Below are 14,890 nucleotides of genomic sequence, written 5' to 3' on the forward strand. Positions count from 1 at the left end.
GGAAAATTATTAAAAAAAAAAAAATCCAAATTTCTGCAAGTGTAATATTCATTTTGTATCGGGAAGAGAAATAAGAGGCTCGGATATTTAAGGCTAGAATATCATATAAAAGTGCCACTTTGGCCAAAGAATGTTTAAAATATTCTAGTCCTGACACGTTTAATAATAGGCACACATCCTATTTCTTTGTTTCATTACCATTGCGCTCTCTTCTTTCTGTCATTTTTTTTTTTTTTTTTGGCATGGTAACAAATTCAACAAAAAATCAACGTGATCTGGTTAAACTTTTTGATTTAGTAATGGATCCGCTGTCCTATCAACGAGGAGGTAGGAAAACCAATGTGGGGGAAGCAGGGATGAATCTATTTGAATGGAATGTGTCCACTCGAAATCATTTCATGTGGGAACATAATTTCAAGTTGAAGGATAATTACAGAAGAGACAGCCAAACACCTCCCGCCGCCGCCGTCCGCTCAGTGTTGGAAACCCCTCGCCGCGGCCGGGAGGATCGCTGCCGGCTCCGAGCTGCCGCTTCCTGCCCCGGGGCGGCGCACCCTGACTCGGGAAGGTGCCGCGCGGGGAAACGTGGCACCCTCTCCAGCCCGCGCCCAGGGCGCTGCGGCCGGGCGCTCGCAAGAGCCCGGCGAGAAAGGCTGAGCGGCGGCCGCGCACCGGCCGGCGGGGAGAACCGCCCGCAGCGCCGGCGCCCGCCGGGGGACGGGAAGTGGCGCCCGGCCCGCCCTCCGCAGCCGGCGGCCCCGCAGCCCCGCACCGCCCCCTTTCTCTCGGCCTCTCCCTCGGCCTCCGCCACCCCGGCCGAATTCTTGCATAAATTATGCCAGGCGCGCCTGACGTCAGGTGGCGGCGCGCGGGGAACCGGCGGCGGGCGCGCGCGGCCCCGCGGCCTCGGGCGCGCGTGGCGTGCCGGGTGCGCGCAGGCGCTGGCGTGCTGGGGCCGCGGCGGTGGCGGCGGCGGCGGCGGTAGCGGCGGCGGCGGCGGCGCGGGGGTTGAGCCGTGGTGGTGCGGACGCGCTCGTGCTCGGGAACTATCGGATTAAACTTGAATCGAGTGAAATTACACAAAGGAGCGCCGCGGAGGAGGCGGCCCGGGGACCCGGAGACCTTGAAACTCGCCGGAGCCCCGTTCGCCCCTGGCCAACTCCGCGTCTGTGGATTCAGCCCCCTGGCCGCGGCCGCCGAGCCAACTCCGGAGCCTGCTCTGCGTTTTGTTTCCTCCCCGGCACGGGGCAGCGGAGGAGCCCGACCGACCGACCCCGGTGAGAGCGAGAGTTCGCCCGGCGCCCCCGGGAGGGGCGGCGGCGGCAGGAAATCGCTCCGGGCCGGCGCCGGGGCCGCGCGAGGAGTTGGGAACGAGGAGTTGGGCGTGTGCGGGGCGAGGGGCGAGGGCGGGCGGGGGCCCGGGCGGGCGCAGGAGCGCAGCGCCGCCCGCGCTGTGTCGCTGGCGTTGCCGCCCGCGGGGCCCGAACCCGCGCCCCGAGCGCCGCCCGGTGCCCCAACTTTTGCTTGCGTCCGCGGGGCCGGCGGCGGCGGGGGCGCGCGGTGCGGCCAGGGTCACTTCCTCGCATGTAAATGGCTTTTTGTTGTGCTGCCAGCGTGGGGGGGGGGGGACGGGGGACAGGAGGGAGCGTGTCTGCGCGCGGGGGAGCGCGAGCGCGTTTCCTCCCGCCGGCGCCGAGCACGAGTTGCCGGCTCTATTCGAGAGAAAAAGGAAGGAGGAAAAGTTGGGCTCCAACTCAAGTGCGAGCGGGCGATGGGCGCGCGGGCGCGGGGCGGCTGAGCGGCGGCGGCTCGGGGACGGCGGCGACCCCCGCCTCCCGCCCCCGCCCCCCGCTCCGGACCGACCACGCCGCACTCGCCGGGAGCGGCGGCCGCACCGGCGCGAACAAAGTGCGTCCTTCCCGGCGCGGCGGCGGCAGCCCGCGCGGGGACGGCCACCGGGCGAGGTGGGTCGGCAGCGGGGAAAGTGCGCTGGGCGCCGCGTGGGGCGGGGGCGACGCGAACACGCGGCGCGGGGGGCGTCCCGAGCCCAGCCAGTGCCGGCCGCGGGCGCGGAGTTGCGAGCCCGGAGCCGGGGGCTCTCGGGTTCCCCGGCTGCTCCCAAGTGCGCGTGGAGGAGAAGAAAGGGAGCGGGGCCGGGGCGAGCGCCGGGAGGCGCGGCGAGGAGGGGACCCCACCTTGCCTAGCTGGCCGGGCCGCCGGCGGCGGCTACATAATAGCGACTTTAACCCCCGAACGCAACTCGACTCCCCCTCCCCCAGCGGGCCGGGGGTCAGCGCCGCGTTGGGGGGTCACCAGGTGGCCCCCAAGGTGGCCCGGGTGCACTCTGCCCCCGCCGAGAGCCGCGGCTCGGAGCGTGAACGACCGAGGTGGCTGGAGGCCAAGCGGTCAGCGGGGAGAGGAAGGAGGGCGGCGGGGGACGCGTTGTTTGTTTGGTTCGCACCGGGGACTGGGCTCGCCGGGGGCGCGGGGCTCGGGCGGGGGCGCAGGCACCGGGTGGGCTGCGGTGCGGGGCGGGCGCGGCGGCGCGGGGCGAGCGCGGCCGGCGGACCCCGGGTGCGGGGGGGGGGAGCGGCTGGCCGGGAGGCTCCGGGGAAGGAGCCGCCGGCCCCGAGCAGCCATCATTACCGAGCCGCCTTTCTCCGGATGGCTCTGCCTCGAGGAGCCCCGCGCCGTGGGAGCGCACCCCAAACTCCCGGCCGGCCGGCCGCCCGCTTTGTGAGCGCCCCCGTGGAGCGGGCGACGCGGGGAGTGCTCCTGCTAGGGTCTGACGGTTTTCTCGGAGGTCGCTTTTAGAGACTGTTCACGCCTCGGTTTTAAACTAGTTTTTTTCCCCCTCTTCTGAACAGACAATGGACAAAAGAAAAGTAGCAACCCACATGGAGAGTTTCCTTTTGAATTGCTAGAATTAGATACACTATCCAGCTCTCCACTTGCTAAGTATACTTTTTAGTTTCCTATTGTAAATTATCTAGTAATCGGGTTAAATAACTTATTTTAAAATGTGTCTATCCTGTGGGCTTGAGTTTTAGAATACATTAAATATCTTAACTTATTTTAAAAAGGTTATGTGAAGGGCCTGGTTTTTATTTTCTAAAAATTATGTCATGTTAGCAGTGGGCGATACCTTCTAAGGGGTTGAGTGTTATGTCCCCCCAATTCTCTCTCATTGTGGGGGGGGGCAGTACTCATTATACGCGATAACCCAGTAGGAAAAAAATACATATATTTCCTCACAGATCTTTTCTAACGATGACAAAAAAAATCATAGTGACTATGACCTTAGTAGCATGGGTACCTGATTGATCCCAGTTATAATTACATTTAGATTGCAGCAATGTCTAAATACTAGGCAATTCCTATTTCAGAAATAACTTGAGCTGTAATTTTATAAAGTTGAATCATTCTCCCAACCCCCCCCCCAGTACATCTGTCGCGCAGTGTTTTTGTCTTGCTGTCGTACAACAGAAGCCCTCCAGTCTTTACCCTAAAATGGCAGCTTTCATTTGACTGGGGCCCATTCATTGACAGTGATAATAAAGAGGCTGAAAGCTGGATGCTTGGGGCACGGAGTGGGACTCGGTTTGCCTTTCTGGGTGATAAGTAGGAGACATTTTATGTCTTCAGTTTGCTCCTAAAAAGTTTATTTTCCCTGAAAGACGTACACCGTAGGGAAAAAGTTACAAAGTAAATTGAGAATTCAGAAATGGAAAAGGGTTTGAGCAGCAAATTTTAGGAGCTAAATTTTCTTACTTTGCCCAATAGTGGAAATATGGCATTCTCCCTTTTTTGGTAGTCTGCTGATGAAGGGACATGATGGATTTTTGTCCGGCTTGTAACAGGTGAATTTCCTCAGCATGGCACTCAAGAATTGCAATTGTTTTCTAGCACTGTGGGTTTTATTATTTATCTTCTCTTGATATTTTCTATTTTTCTCTCTTTCTGTAGAAGTCACTAAACTGAAGCGTGATGAATTCTATCATAGCTTTATGCTTTCAAGATTCAAGTGAGTTTCTAGATGAAAAATGAATTATAGTAGACTGGTATGTGAATTCTAAACTCTAGTTACACTGGTTTAAACAATGGACATAGGAACTTCCTTTTCTATGTTTTAACATGAAAGGCAGAATAGAGAAGTGATAATGGCAGTGTTGTATAGGTGATGGATAAAAAGCTGAAATATTATTTCCCTCTTTCAAGGAAAAGAATAACACGTTTTTTTCCAAGTTGGAAGTATAGAAGCCAAATTTTAAATAATGTATTCAGTAACTTAGTTTTAAAATAGTATTTTCATAGATTCACCTGTACTTGGTTTAGTTTTAAATCAGTTCAACTTACAGGAACATTTCCAAAACTTTTTTCATGATGAGAGTTTTCTAGGTTAGCCTTACTTTTATTGAGTTAAAATGAATACCATGAGGAATACCCTTATAATACTATATGAAGGGAATGTTACAACCTTTTATTCATATAGGTGCAAAATCAATAATACAATACTTACAATTTTTAAGCAGTTAGATTAAAAGAACAAGAATATTTTTATCTATGAGAGCATGCACTCTAAATGCTTCTATATACCTGCCATGTAACCCGTAAGAGCAATGTAAGTGCCAAATTTAGGGTAGTTCTTTAAAACCTAGCATTACAGCATTTTATTCCCTATGCTTGAGAAAGTTTGTTTGCCATACAGTCTCCATCCATTTAGTTAATTTTGATTCAGCAACCTTGGCAAGTGTTCCATATGTAAAACAATAAAAGGCAGTACTTTCCCTCAGGGAGTTTAGCTTCTAGTAGGACAGAGAGTTCTACAGGTAACCACATATTCACATTTGACTTTTAATGTTAACTTTGGTAGTAATAGTTATCTTCCATCCTTCGTTATCCACATACAGCCTTTTGGGTTTGATAGCAGACACCATGGCCATCTTATAAACATCTATAAATGAGGCATTGCAGGAATAAAAATGCTTACTCAGCTGAGCAAAGTGTGTGACTACAAATAATGGTTCTGAAAATTTCATCTTTGTAGGAAAGTGATTCACTTCCAGTATTTAAATGATTTCTACATGTAAACAAATAAGCACATACATGGATATAGGTCACATAGCCAAATTCACTAAAAAGGATGGAAACCAACATTTTGGCTGATATTGAGATGACGTCAGGAGCATATTGGTCCTGTGTGTCTTTTTGAGTTGTCTTTTTCATTCACACGGACACGTTTATGTATCTTTAAAAAAAATCTATACTTTTTGTTCCATTAAAAATTCAGAATTTAGACTGGCTGATTAGCTCAGTTGGTTAGAGCACAGCCTTGTAATACCAGGGTCATGGGTTTAGATGCCTGTACTGGCCAGCCACCCAAAAATAAAAATCAGAATTTAACATTTTTCAAAACAAGTTTCTAAAACCATTATAACTTCATTAGTTTGGGAGATATTTTCCTCTTTCCCTGGAAAACTTCTAGTCTTCTAAAAAAAAATCTTTGACATTTGAAGATGACTGATGTTAAATTATTAAAGAAATTGGGATCACATAGTTTTTCTAGAAGAGATATGAAAATGGAATTATTTACTTCAATTTGGTATCACTCGGGTTGCAATTATGGCAGAAATCTATAGCTGATTATGATGGTAGTTAAGCATTGGGAAAGTAATTACAAACTTACTGCTGTTTTATATTTTGCTTTTATATTAAAAATTTTAAATGAAATTGCATCTGTGATAAAAAATACATAGAAATAGTAAATCATAATGATATTGTCAAATAGAAATTCACTTTATTATCATTAGAGAATCTTTGGATGTTTAGAACACAACCTTAGAGACCTTAGAGAATGAGTTGAACTTTCTCATTTTACAGATTAGGAAACTAAAGCCCAGAGAGATTAATTAAATGAGCTCCCTCTGGCTGGTCACCCAGTTATTGTAGAGCTCTTCTTAGTCACAGTTGTCTTCCTGGTGCCTAGCCTGGTGTCGAGCAGGAGAAGTGTTGGGTTTGTCTTTGTTGGATGACTGAGCTGGCTTTGGAAGAGTCTAGCTCTTCCTCATGTTCTGACTCAAACGTACCTTCTGGCTTTAGAATTCTACAACATATGATAACACAGCTCTTAAAGGTGTACTTAAGCCAGCAGTAATTTGCCTCTACTGTGTTTGGAGTTTTTTTTTTTTTTTTTAAATATATACATGCTTATCCATCTAGAAAAATGCAGAGATAATTATTCCAAGATTTGATTACTGTTTTCATTTAAGAAGCATGTATTCATTACCATAACTAGATTCTTGTACTTTTTAACTAATGTTAGGTGACTGCAAACATGATTGTTTGCTCAGAGAAGTATTTTTGAGGGTTCTGATTTTACTTCGAAAATTAAAAACATCTTTTTAAAAGTGAAAATAATGTAGACTATTAATGAAGACGCATAACTAGGTAGTAAAGAGCTGATTGGTTCTTGGGCTTGTTTGCTTGTGCTGATGCGGAATCTGAGACATTGTTTTTAGTGGGCCTTTGGGCCTTGTACCACCTCTGTGGGTGTCACGCTTAGCTCTCATGGCAAGTGAGTGTGGACTGTGATTAGTTTTCCTCTTTTATCTGTTTTCTTGTTCACTGACTCAACTATTATTTGTTTACCTACTCACTGAAAGGTGCAGTGCTACAAACTAGGAATACAGTGGTGACGTGAGAAGACATGGTGGACCCTCACAAAGAGTAAATAAAGCTACTGTGAGGTCAGAGGTACTATGCAGTGGATACCTGGAGGAGTGAGGGCTTATAATTCTAGGATTCAACGGATGGTGTGGAGCATCAGCCCTTAAGAAGTGGCTTTAGCACTGCCATCCAAATGATGGTAGCAGAAGGAGTGAGGGCATGCCAGGCAGTGCCAGCTGCAGTAGGAGCCACTGATGAGTGGTAAGCAGTGTTTGACCGGAGCAGAATTGTGTTTTGAAGAGGATCGAATTGGTGGGTGGAGGAAGGAGAATAGGTTGCTGACAGTATTCTGCCTGCTTTTGTCGTGGTCCATGGATGGAGAGATGACAATGATTTGGACTAGGTTGGTGGCCATGCAGATGGAGAGAAATGGACAGATTTGAGAAATATTTAGGAGTTTCAGTGAATAGGACTTGGGGACAGGTGTGTTGGGGAGAGGGAGGTCTCAGGGGATGTAGGTTTCTCGTGTATTCTCTGCTCATCTGATATTATTCATGGGGGCTGACAAGGATCAGATTTGAGGAGGAAGATCATAAGTTCTTGTAGCATATGCAGGGTCTTCAAAAAGTTCATGGGAAGATTCATGTTCTCTTTTAATTCCATTTTTCTATGTACTTTTTGAAGTACCCTCATATGACTGAGGTAGCTGATAATGGACCATGATACCATTGTTTTAGCCTTCTTCCCATTGCTAGGGGCATTCTTGGACATTCCAAAAATAATCTGCTAGCTTTCCCTGAAAGATGTTGGTGTATGGTGAGCCCACCAGAGATCGCTAGTGGGTTCAGTGAAATGGGGGTGGGTGGGTGGGAACCTTTGTCACTTGGCGAACATGTGGTACGCTGTAGGGGTCTGTGGGTTGTAGATTGAGCTTAGAGCCCGGGGGCAGCCAGGCCTTGCCCCATCTTGTTCTTCTCTATCTCCCCTCCTGGAGGCCACTTTCTGTTGCTAGTTATATATTGGGACAAGGTCTTTGATCTACCAAGAGACAGTGGTGGGTGCCACATGTCCTCAGTGCTGTACTTCTTACATTTTAGAAGACGGTTGCAGTCATATGTAGGTGTGGGAGAAGGGAATACAGTGTTTAATTTTGGAGAAAAATAGCAGTTTTGTTCAGAATACTTACCTGAGTTTTAGTGGAGTACGAAAAACCAGTTTAATGTGCAAATTATTCAAAAAGCTACTTTGTTAAATTATTAGAAGTGGATTATTCAGCATAGTTGCTGGTGGCAAAAGAGAGATGATTACTGATAAATCCAGAAAAGCTTCTGAATTGCTGACATTAATATCATGAGATAACAAATTATGAAAATCCTGAACGTTAATCTTGAAACATTTTTTTTTTTTCTCCTGACCGGTAAGGGGATTGCAACCCTCGGCATGGTGTTATCTGCACAACGTACCAGCCATCCCCATATAGGATCCGAACCCATGGCCTCAGTGCTACCAGCGCTGCACTCTCCCAAGTGAGCCGTGGGGCCGGCCCTTGAAACAGTTTTTTTGAAGGACGTGTTTGTAATTTTGCTTTTGCCAACTTATGTAGGTAATAATATTATCTTTTTTTTTTTTTGGCTGTAGATCAGATTTTGTTCTGGATGTGCATATAGAAATTCTTCCTGGGACTCAGTGTCTTTGGCTAGGGGCCTATTTCAGTGGTCTTACTGCCATTGTGTGTTCTTCATAGGCCTTTCTGGTGGCCATTGTGACACAATCAGGTTGACTGGGGTCCTTCTTATCTCCTTCAGGTGGGCAAGATAGGGACTTATATGGCTGTAGGGACCTGCATCATCTGAAATTATACCTTCACTTCTGGTGATTTTGAGGGATTATTTGAATAAATTTAAATTCAGGAGAAGTAATGTTCCCACGTGTGAAGAGTAGAAAAGCTTGGTGTGCTGACTTTCGTTTCAGAAGGCCTTGTGCCAACTATGGGGGCAGATTACTTCTACTACTATTTCTTCAACTTAACAATTTAAAAAATTTAAAGACTCCTTTAACATACATTCTGTTGTTTGATCTGGTCAACAGTGTATTCTTACGGTTTCAGAAATTGTTTCAACCACAGAGGGGTAGACACTAAATGAAAAGGTGCACACAGCCTCCTGAGATGTGGGAACGCTGAGAGTGAAGGAATACAGGGGACATTTATTTGGGGCCCATCTGCCCTGCTGGCTGCAGCAGAGGCCGAGGAGGCAGCAGAGGGCATGGGGTGGACTTGAGTTTTCCACCATGTACTTCATCAATACAGGGGTCAGGCAAAGAGCCACTGCTGCTGAGCAGGGACCGCACATGACTGAGTTTCCACACCCAGCCTTTGTGTAGGGAAAAGCAGGGAATTAGACACATGTGTTAGTTTTGACATATTGCCTACTCTCCCTAGAATCCTCAACTTAAAACAGCCAAAGATTTCTACACTGTATTTGTAGTATGTTTAATAAAGGGAACCTTGGTAATTAGTTTTCCTCCTGGTTCTACAGCAGCAAGTTTGGGGGGATACTTTACCCTTTTAAAGAGTCCACTTTGTCCTTTTTATCCTTTTGAAAGAAACCACAGACATTTTGGAAATCTGTTCTGTTGATATTTAAAACATAATTAGCAAATGTACATATTATTTCAACACACTTAAAAAACTATTGCACATCTTTAACATAATGCAAAGCAGGCAAATAGTGAGAAGTCCCTTGAAGAATTAGGAACATGCATTTAGTTTCCAAAGCAGTGCCTGCTGCTACACTAAGTGAATAATAAAATCAATTTGAGCACAGGTATACAAAAAAATATGCCTTAGTTGCTGATGTATTTTAAAGTGTAAGGGCCTAGCAATTAACTTTATTTATGGATGCGACTGGCAGTATATTAAAATTTTTAAGCCTCGATCCTTAAAGTGGACTTTTTTTTTTCGAAGTCTCTATTGCAGTATTTTATATTTTTGTATACTTGACCTTCTTTGTGTTTGAAATTTTGCTTTGACCAATTACAAGTGTATTGATCTTGCCAGATAAATCACATAGACTCATCCTGAGAATTTCAAAATCTTAATTAAAATAATGAACAGTGTTCTCCCCCACCCCCAGTAAGTGTGTGTTGAGAGCAATCAAGTAACATAGTGCAGAAATAATAAAACAACATTAAAATAACGTTAATAACCATAATGACTAGCTAACATTTCTCATTGGCTAGGTATTATGCCTAGTGTTTTAATCAGAAGAACTCTAGGTTATAGGTAGAATTACTACCCCCATTAAACAGATGTGGAAACTGAGAGGGCTGGGAAGTTAAATTGCAGGGCCATACAGCTCCAGCAAGTGGTGGGGGAGGAGTTTGAATTCAGATTGGCCAGACATCATAATCTGTGTGCCTTGCCGTTGTGCTGCTGTTGCTGCCTAGACCAGCTCTGAAGTGTGCGTCTTTGCTGTCTTCATAGGCAAAGGTGCATTAAAAAGTACCATCAACACCCTGTAATCCTGTGTCCTGCCCTCCTGCTGTATCCTGTCAGCCCAGGTTATTTCTGTCCGTGTTTCCTCTGTTTGTGCCTGCTATATTTGTGGGGTCATATGTCATGGGATGTCTTGGCATCTAAGGGATTCACGCCTTTCACCTTCCAGGCCTTTTCTGCCCTGTGGAGTTGAGAACAGTTGTTCTTGTGGAGGTTTTTATTCTGTGGTGGCTGAGAACTTGAGTTCTGACAAGAGACAGGCTTTGAATCATAAAGCTGGAGATAATAGTACTACCAACTGCCCAGGGTTATGGTGGAGATTAAGTGAGATACTCCACCCAAAGCCCTTGGTATAGCACAGGGCATATTTACTGAGTAGTTACCATTTTTATTAGTTCATTCTTAATCATTGAATTTATCAAACCATGTATGTTGATTTTATTTTTAATTTAAAAAGTCCCCCAAACCATTATCCTAAATTATTACTAGACAAGAATGAGTGGCCTGTAGTGGTGATTGGCTAGTTTTTACTTGTCCTCAGGAGTAGACATTTGAAAATTAATATGTATGCATACCTTTGTTCAGCAGTACAACCAGATGTTATTTACCTAATCCTTTTGTTGATTACACAGGGGTGATTCACGTATCCCAGGTGGTACAAAAGACAAATGTGAGGGAGCGTTTCTTCCTCCCGAGCTGTAAAGATATTCCTCCACTGTCCAAGTTACGACGGTCTTCCCGGGAAACCAGTCATCCCTCCTTTTCTTCTAACCTGCAGGTCTGCAAACATGGTGGGTGATGTTATTCTAGATGATCAGTGGTGTGGGCATCTTCAATCAGTTCTGTAATACTAGAACTTTCCAGTTCATACCAGAGACCACACGGTGTTCTTAAAATCTGTAGTAACTCCATGTCCTCAGTTCTCAGACCTTTTGACTCAGTCCTGTTTTCCCAAGTTCTGATTATAGTGCAAGGAAGAGACAAGATGGGATCTAAAATCAGAATAGGTCTGAGGTTGGGGTCTGGGATGTGAGTGGCAACTAGAATGTGAGAGGGTTTCCTTTCTTTCCTAAAGAGGCTGCCCTAGCTTCTTTAAAATTCCACTGCTACCCAGGCTGGCATGGAAATGGAAGACATGGAGTGTAGACAGTTTTCATGTTGTTTTATTATCACTTAAAAAACACTCGAAGGGAATAATAAAATAAATGGTGCAAAATGTAAACAATTGATAAATATGGATTTATAGGAGATCATTGTGCTATTCTTCCAACTTTATTGAAAGTTCGAAATTGTATCAAAATAGAAAGTTTTAAAAAAGAATAGTGACTCTAAGGGATTGATCTTAATAGCTAACATTTATGGAGCATGGACTTGGTGTGAGTTAGCATTTTACTAAGCTAATTACATGAACTGTTTTCACTGTATCCTGAAGCAGGATTAGTCAAAACACTGAGGTTGGGACAGTAATTGCCATTTTACTCTCTAGAGTTTTAGAGATTGTTTAATAAATTTGCCGAAGATCACAGCTTTTAATGGGTAAAATTGGGACTCAAATGAGGACAGGCTCATTTAACACAGCCTGTAGCGTTAACGCTCTGCAGGAATTGCTTTGGATGGTCCATCAATATAACCTAGGTCTCAGAAAGGTAGGAAGAGCATATGTCAAGATCCTGGAAAGAAACTGAGAGGCTGAAAGGTGTTTATTAACAGGTTATAGTCAGTGAGGCCTCTTTTCCTCAGATGTCATGTCTCATCAATTGCAAACACTTTCAACCTAAAAGGCACATGCTCATCTCAAGACTTACTAGTGTTCCAACTCTGTTTTCATTTATCAGTCCAAGATGTAGCCAACATTAAAGTATTCAGCTTATTACAGAATTGGCTTTTCTCAATTTTCCCCCAGTGTTTATCCAAGATGTGATTCACTTAGCATCTTTTTCTCACTGCACAGGGCTAGAGCTGCACCCAGGAAGGACCAGGATGCTACTTTGGCTCCTGATTATAGCACTTGTTCCTCATGTGTGCATTAACTTGCGTGAATATGCAGCCTCCGTGAAAAACTTGCAGACAGCTTCTGCTGACACCCAAGGCAGCAGGCTGTCTTCCACAACCATACACTCAGTCATACTCTCAAATAGGCATAGAATTCAAATGGATAAATTAGTCGACTTATATGTTACAGGGTGGGTGGGTGTCCCTTTGCCAAAGGATTTTAAAAAGAAGTTAAAATCCCAAGTACTAATACTACTTTGCCCCATAGAAATAGCCTGTGAATGATATGTCTGGATATGTATATATATGTGGTGATATATGTACAGGTTTATAGTCCCCCCCCCCGCCCGCAACTGAATAAACTGTTGAATAGCTTGAGTAGGGTGTCTACTTAAAACTTAAGTTTTGCTATTTTTAGTGCTCTTAGTCTTTGTCTCAATTATGTTAAGTTTCAGAGCTACGTTTACCACCAGAATAAACATTTTAAGCTTTTCATTTTCACATTCATTAAAAAACAAAAGTAAAAATCTGGGTTGATGTATGAAACAGACCTCAAGTTTATAGGGAACTTTGTGACTAGTTTGGGGTGCTGAAAGTCATTTCATTTATCTGCTAGGTTCCAGCAGGATCAAGAAAACTCTATTATGTGCTGTCAAATGCATTAATAAGGATAAATCCATTGAAATAAGTATATTTCATAGGATTTGTGCCCCATTGAGCACACAGGTGGTGATACTGCTACAGCTCAATTGCTGGTTGGCAGGCAATACCACTGTCCTGTAGCCGGGAAATTTGCATCTTAGTTGTTGCTTGACTGTTGTCTCATTGTAGGGAAGGAGAGGTGAGTGGATGGTCTGAGGGCACCCACAGAAACCCAGGCTGTACTAGCAGAATGGTTGACAGCCGAGGGCTGCTGTCATTCTCTACATCTCAGAATTTTTAGAACTCAGGGAAACGCCCGTAGCATTGGCATTATCCTTTATGGATCACTACTAAAATAATAACATTAATGTTACTAATACCTTAATTTGGGAAACCTGTAAAATGACCCTTTACCCTCCTCTTTACAAGACTGCTTGGGCCAGTTGTTCAATCTGGTAAGTGACTTGACTTGTTTCACCTACTAACACTAGGCAAGAGGTGAGAAAATGGGTCTTTCTATTCAAGATATTAAAGCATTAATTTATATTTTTATAAAATTTACTTGTGCATCTCTTACTCTTTCAATACTCTGCCTTGTGTAAGGAACCCCAACTGCTCCTCTTCTCACCATTTTGAGACTGTGGTTAGAATGTGCTTGTCCATTATTCCTTGGCAGAAAAGGTAAAGTAGTAATTGCTCCTTGAGTCAGTGGGGGAGGAGGGAGTGGTGGGTGCTTTTTGAGCCTGGGCGTCTGCCTCAGTCCTGCAGCTAATGCTCTTATCTCCCCCTCCCTGCCACCCCCTCCTCCCACCAGGATTAAGAAGATACAGGGTTGTTTTGCAGAAATAATGTATCCATTGATCTTTAAGGAAGATTAGAATTGTGAGCTGCACTGAAGTTGCTTTCTCATCTGTTTTCTCCGAGGAACCTGTGAAATGGGTCTGTTGTGTAGATGATTTTAAGGCTCATATGTAATTTAAAAAAATTTCATCTAGTAAACTTAGAATGACTAAAGATATAGATATTTACTGGGCCTTAGAATTAACTCAGTTACTTGCGTGCTTGTTAAAAATGCAGAATCCTCAACCACACACCAGATTTACTGAATTAAAATTTCTGTGGGTCATCTAGACCTGCTCCGTGTCTAGCCTGGAACTTGTCCCCCCTCCTTAGACAACCTGGTACCCCCAGGATCTCCTGGGAACCTCATGTTGGTGCCAGACCCAGCACAGATGCCTGCTCCACACAGCACTGTATCCTCAAACCCCCAAGCACCCACGATCTGCCATTCTCAGCCTCCAGGGAGCTGGGATTACAGGTGCGCCACAGTGCCTGGCTCTGTAGGTCATCTAGAATCTGAATTTTTATCCAGGTGTTTTTGATGTACTCTGAAGTTTGAGAAGCCATGTATTTAGCCCAATATGTTAGTTATACAATGAAGACACTTTGGAAATATAAAAATTTAGACAATGGTAATGCATAAATTCTTACAGTAATTTTTGGAATGTTAAGAAATGCTCCATTACTGTAAGTGAGTGAAACAGCTATTTGGCATGTCTCTTAATACACGAGGTGAAGATGCGGGACTGATTGAGAGTTTGAAATCATAGTCTTTCAAGGTGCTGTAAAAGGGATGGAGAATAGATTGCTTTGTATTAAATTTTATTTTCATTTCTGCCACCAAGTAATTAAGAACTTGTTCTATGTGTATTTCTGGTTTACATTGTAGATGTATGTAAAGCTAATAGATTTGATAAGCAGCAGTAACTATTTGGGACAACCCATTTCAAGCCAGTGTTATTTCCAAGGGCATGTAATATGTTTAAAATGAGAATCACTGTAAAAGGTAATTTAGTGAGTGGGTTAGTGCTGTTTTGCGGGACTTGTTTGCATAATTCTGTGTAAGACAGGATGCTTATGTGGAAGGTATGAAGGAAGCTTATACTTGGAGCTTTTTTCTTGGCCCTCATTCTTTCTCTCTTTCCACCACCCCATCTACTTGACACTTCTTGTCCTAGACCTTGGCACTGTTAGGGTCCTGAACTTTCCCTCCGATGCTGCCTCAGTTTCATTCCTTTTTTTCCTACTCCCTAT

At 44.8% G+C, this 14,890-nt stretch overlaps 1 protein-coding gene across 4 annotated transcripts in view; it reads left to right on the plus strand.

Moving 5' to 3' along the window:
- Positions 1 to 967: 967 nt before the first annotated feature.
- The window catches only part of CHD7 (chromodomain helicase DNA binding protein 7), a 177,776-nt gene continuing 163,853 nt past the window's right edge, over positions 968 to 14,890 (plus strand). For 3 of the 4 annotated variants that reach the window (XM_063080139.1, XM_063080142.1, XM_063080140.1), the window contains exon 1: positions 968 to 1,277. The gene's annotated coding sequence lies outside the window, so the exon portion shown is untranslated. Of the gene's footprint in view, positions 1,278 to 1,884; positions 1,965 to 14,890 lie in introns of those variants that run through there. The other variant, XM_063080141.1, reaches the window with a different exon arrangement.

The sequence above is a fragment of the Cynocephalus volans genome, chromosome 15 (genome assembly GCF_027409185.1).
Source record: "Cynocephalus volans isolate mCynVol1 chromosome 15, mCynVol1.pri, whole genome shotgun sequence".
NCBI lineage: Eukaryota > Metazoa > Chordata > Mammalia > Dermoptera > Cynocephalidae > Cynocephalus > Cynocephalus volans.